Raw genomic sequence first — 6,050 nt, forward strand, 5'->3', positions numbered from 1 at the left:
AACTCCCTGGGGTCTGGGTGTGCCCCTGGGTGTCTACCTGTGTCTGTGTGTCCGCCTGTGTCTGTGTGTGTATCCGCCTGTGTCTGTGCATCCACCTGTGTCTATGCGTCCATCTGTGTCTGTGTGTCCGTCTGTGTCTGTGCATCTGTGTCTGTGCGTCTGGCTGTGTGTCCGTCTGTGTCTGTGCATCCGCCTGTGTCTGTGTGTCCGTCTGTGTATGTGCATCTGTGTCTATGCGTCCGCCTGTGTGCCCATCTGTGTGTGTGTGTGTGTGTGTGTGTGTCCACCTGTGTCTGTGTGTCCGTCTGTGTCTGTGTGTCTGACCTTTCTGCCCCTCCCCCTGGCCCACGGTGGGGATTAGTGCGATCGGTGGATTATCCCTTCCTGGCACCGCTCACCCAGAGAAGAGAGAAGAGACACATGGATGGCCCCATCCCTTCCCCACAGCCAGCCCCTCCCCCACTCCTAGTCAGCCCCCCCTCCACACCAACCCCGCTCCCAGCCTGCCCCATCTCCACACCCAGCCCCTCTCCCTCCGCACCAGCTCCACCCCCTTCCCCACACAGCCTCATGTTCGGCCCCACCTCCTCCCCCTTCCACCACTGGAGCTCTGCGGAGGATCTAGGGGCACTTCCTAGCCACCCCCTCCCAGCCCTTGTTGCTCCCTCCCTCATATCAGGGGTGCTCCCCAGTCCTGCCCACTGGCATCCCCCTGTCCTTCCCCCACCCCTACTCCCCTCCTACCCCTGGACTCAATGCCCCTCCCTCAATCCCTGCCCCCACCTCTGCCTGCCCAGCACCTATGCCCCATGGCTACAGCCCCATGACCCCCAACCTGAGCCCAGAGAGGCTGGGGAGCCAGACTCCTGGGTTCTAACCCCAGCGCTGTCCCAGATTTCCAGTGTGACCTTGGGCCAGACATTGCCCCATTCCCCGTGCCTCCGTTTCCCCTCTGTAACTTGGTGGGGCCCTGCCCCAGAGTGTTCACTGAGGGGCCAGTGCTGGGAGCCCAGATGCTGCTGTGATGGGCCTGGAGGGACATAAGGAGGCTCAGAAACTCTGACACTCTCCCCCCCACCCAGTACATCCCACCCCTCCCCTCCGTGACTTTGCCCCAGAAAGACCCCCATGGGACGCCCCACCACACACACCCAACCCAATTCTGGCCTGGCATCTGCAATGCCCAACGCTGGGCTCCTTCTTCCCCTCACCACCTCTCAGCCATGCAAAGGTTAACTCCTCCTCCCCCCACCCCCATGCCAGGGCAGAGTGGCACAGGCCCTGGGCAGCGCAGGGTTAATCCGAGCCTCAGCTGCCAGCCCCGCTCCCCGCTGCGCCCTGTTCAGCTGCAGGAGCCCAGGGGCGCTTTGATCTGGGAACAGGCAGCGGCTGTGATCTGCCTTCCAGCGCCAGCTGAGCTCAGGCGGGGGGGCGTTGTCTCAGTGTGTGCAGAGACTGGCTCTGCCGGTGCCCTTCACTCCTGACCCGTAGCCTCTGCCAGCCCAGCCCTGGGAGCCCCCTGCCCTGCCCTGCTGGTGCCCCTCACTCCTGACCCACAGCCCCTGCTAGCCCAGCCTGACCCCCCCAAGCTTTGCTGGTGCCCCTCAACCCTGACCCGCAGCCCCCTGCTACCCCAGCCCTCTGCCCTCCCAGTGCCCCTCACCCCCAACCCACAGCCCCTGCTAGCCCAGCCCTGACCCCACCCCAGCTTTGCTGGTGCCCCTCAACCCTGACCCGCAGCCCCTGCTATCCCAGCCCTCTGCCCTCCCAGTGCCCTCACCCCCAACCCACAGCCCCTGCTAGCCCAGCCCTGGGCTCCCCCCAGCTCTGCTGGTGCCCCTCACTCCTGACCCGCAGCCCCCTGCAACCCCAGCCCCAGTCCTGCCCCTGGGTGAGTGTTGGGGGAAGCCTGGGGGTGGGGCGTGATGGGTTTGCAGGGTTAGCTGTGGTCTGTTCCTCCCTGACCCACTAAGTCCAGCCAGTCCCCAGAGTCTGTGCCTCGCTCTCCAGTGGGTGAGTGACCCTGGATGCGCTGGGCACATGGGGTGACACCCAGTCCACGCAGCCTAGCCTCAGAGACCTCTTGAACTGCGTGTGCACACTGTACACACACACTGCAGCTCACTCATCGCATTATAACCACCCTTTGCACAATATCGTGCACACATACTCATTACACTCCCCCTCTGCACACACACTCATCATATTGTACTCACCCTCTGCACACTGCGTGCACACATAATCACACACCCTCTGCATACACACACACATCATACTGTACTCACCCTTTGCACACTGCATGCACACATACTCATCACATTCACCCTCTGCACACTCACTCATCGCACTGTACTCACCTTATGCACACTGTGCGTGCACACATAATCACACTCACCCTCTGCACACACACACATCATACTGTACTCACCCTCTGCACACTGTGCATGCACACATACTCATCAATTCACCCTCTGCACACACACTCATCACACTCACCCTCTGCACACACACACATTGTATTGTACTCACCCTCTGCACACAATGCGCACTCACACACTGCACCACATCTTCCTCTGCACACACTTACTGCACAAACCACACACACTGCATGTGCTCAGGAAACTACAATCCCTCACACATACCCCCCACAACCATTCGCACACACACACACGCAACCATTCACAAATGCACTGACATTTTAATTGTGTGCATGCACACATGTGCACAGCCACAAATTCAGCACCAGCCACGCGGACACTTGCACACTTGTGAACGCTGGCTCTACCCACGGCGCAAGCGGGGACATGTGCACACCACCCTGCACTAACACATGCACATGCATGCACACACACATACACTCACTGCTGTATTCCCAGGGATGCGGAGGGCCCCAGGCCAGAGATGCTCTCATCTGCCACATCACACTGCACAGGCTGCGCTGATGGGCTGCAGGCCCCATGGCAGCTCCCCCATCCCCTGGGAGACGGGCTCCTTGGAGAGGCCAGGTGGGCGGGTGCGGGGTGGGGGGGAACGCTCAAAGCCATGCCAGGGAGGTCCTAGTGCCCCTGCCAGGGAAGCCCAGCTCATCTGCCCACAGTGCCAGGGACATCGGGGATACCCAGTCTCCAGGGTTTGGGCCCCCTCACCTGCCCCACAGGCAGACATGGCCACAGATCCCCCCCACTGGGACGGGGCCCCCAGAATCAGTGGGGCTGGGCAGATCATAGAGAGAAGAGAGTGGCAGGCTGGACTAGAGCATGGTCCTGGGAGCCTGGGGGTCTGTTCCCCATTTGGCTGCTAGGTGACCTTTGGCCAGTCACTTCCCTGCCCCGTGCCTCGGTTTCCCCATAACTCTGCTGGCCTCCATTGTACAGAGCTCTGAGCTCACCGCAGGGAAGTGAGGCAAGAAGAGACCCGGAGCGCAGAGGGGTCTGGACAAGGGACAGGCAGGGCATCTGGGGCAGGGCAGGGGATGGACTCTGGGAGGGGAGGGTCTGCTTCAGTTGTTGGGGGGCTGTATTTATGGGGGGGGTCTGGCCAGTGACCCAGCCAATCACCCCCTCTCCCCATACACATGCTTCCCATCTCTCACCAGCCCTTCCCCTGGCTCCAGGTCTCCCTGTCACACAATCCCCAGCCATTCCCCCCACCCCAGTGCCCTGCTGGCACCGCTGGGTCTCTGCCTTGGTGCAGGGCTTTGTGTGTGTGTGTGTGTGGGGGGGGGGTTGCACGCATATGCCAGGCTGCATGGCGGGTTCCCCTTTCCGCACCCATTTGCTGCAGGAGGCTACTGGATTGGCCGTTCCCTCCAGGGCTGGGAGCAGAGTCCAGGAAAAATGTAAGCCTGGATGCAGGACCAGGGGCTGCTGAAGTAGAGTCCAGTGGTTACAGCAGGGGCAGGGACTGGGACTGGGAGTGAGGACGCCTGGGTTCTACCCCTGGCTCTGGGAGGGCAGTGGGGTCTAGTGGTTATAGCATGGGGGGGCAGGACTCCTGGGTTCTATTCCCAGGGTGCTGGGAGGGCAGTGGGGTCTAGTGGTTATAGCACGGGGGGGCAGGACTCCTGGGTTCTATTCCCAGGGTGCTGGGAGGTCAGCGGGGTCTAGTGATTATAGCATGGGGGGCAGGACTTCTGGGTTCTATCCCCAGTGCTGGGAGGGCAGTGGTGTCTAGTGGGTAGAGTGGGGGAAGCTAGGAGGCAGGACTCCTGGGTTCTATGCCTGGCACTGGGAGGGTAGTGGGGTCTGGGAGGGGGAATGGGAGGCAGGACTCCTGGATTCTGAGCCCACTGAGGCTGTTGCCCTGAGTTGAGAGCCCTTTACTGCTAGCGTGACATATGGGGAGGGGGGTCTGAGAGCAGAGACGGGAGACGGGCCCCTCCCCACACTCCCCTCTGCTCTGCCCTCCCCACGTGGCCAGACAATAACTCAGCTCATCCCTCATTCCTTAGCAGCTGCTGCCACATTGTGGCTCATGGACAGGGGCAGGCGGGCCTGGGCTGTGCTGAGCAATCTGGCTTTCTGCACACACAACCCCCCCATCCCCTCCCCCCTGTTCCTGGGCCCCGGCACAGGCCGCAGAGCGCACACATAGGCCTAGATTGACTTCTGTATGGGGGCAGCTCCAGCCAGGCCACTAGGGCCACGCATGGGGGTGGGGGCAAATTGCAAGCTTGCCCGAGGCTGTAGGGCTGTGCCAGCCAGGGGTCACTGCTGGGCCGTGGGGCCGGGCGCCTGTCCTGGTGTTTGTTCAGATCTTGCACAGGAAACTGGAGGGTGAGGGGAATTTAACCAGTGTACCGATGCTGGCTTTGGTGGGACCCAACAGAGTGTCAATTCAGGACAAATTGCTTAAAGCAGGGCAGTTACAGCCCCAGGCTGAGGTTCCTTTGCACACCAAGGCAAACCAAACCAGCCAAACAGAGAAGACTTTGGTCTCACCCCACTGGCTAACCATAAGTCACACAAGCAATTCCCTTAGACACTCCAGTTTCCCAGTATCACCACCAGTGCCACTCGTTATGGGGGCGAATGGTTATGAAAACCAATACCCCAGTAAAAGAAAAAGGTTCTCCCGCTCCCAAAGGACCAAGCCCCAGACCCAGGTCAATATACAAATCAGATCTTACCCACAAATCACGCTGTTGCCAATCCTTTAGAATCTAAAATCTAAAGGTTTATTCATAAAAGGAAAAAGATATAGATGAGAGCTAGAATTGGTTAAATGGTATCAATTACATACAGTAAAGGCAAAGTTCTTGGTTCAGACTTGTAGCAGGGATGGAATAAACTGCAGGTTCAAATCAAGGCTCTGGAACATCCCCAGCTGAGATGGGTCATTCAGTCCTTTGTTCAGAGCTTCAGTTTGTAGCAAAGTCCCTCCAGAAGTAAGAAGCAGGATTGAAGAGAAGATGGAGGAGCTGCAGCAGCCTTTTTATAGTCTCTTGCCATGTGATCTCTGCTTTCTTTGTCCCAAAGACACACTATCCAGCACATGGCATAGAAAAACCTTAGAGTTCTGGCCATAGGCATGTCCCTGCATGCCTTGCTGAGTCACCAGCTGTATCTGCCTTCTCTCAATGGATCAGTTGTATAGCTGATGGTCCTTAATGGGCCATCAAGCAGGCTAGGCAAAGCTGATGCCATATTATCTGGGGTGTCACCCAGAAGCATAGCACCAGTTTGAAATACAGGCAGTATAGCGCCAATACTTGTAACTTTAAATACAAAAATGATACCTGCCCCCAGATAGCATAATCATAACCAGCAACCATAACCTTGTCTTGGACACCTTATTTGATCCCCTTTATACAAGATTTAGTGCCATTACAGGACCTTGGTTGCAACAATGATCTATACGGTCCCAGTTCATATTAATAATGTCACAACCAGGGCCATGGGGTGGGGGCAGGGCTGCCTCACTCCCATGTGTGGGTTTCCTGTTGACTCAGAGTAGCCCCCCCTTTGGAGGCCAGGTGAACCGCCAGCTGCGCCTCGCGGGGAGAGGCAGGAGCAGCAGCTGGGTGCTGCTGGGAGAGGCCACTGCTTTCT

The sequence above is a fragment of the Trachemys scripta genome, chromosome 14, assembly GCF_013100865.1.
Source record: "Trachemys scripta elegans isolate TJP31775 chromosome 14, CAS_Tse_1.0, whole genome shotgun sequence".
NCBI lineage: Eukaryota > Metazoa > Chordata > Testudines > Emydidae > Trachemys > Trachemys scripta.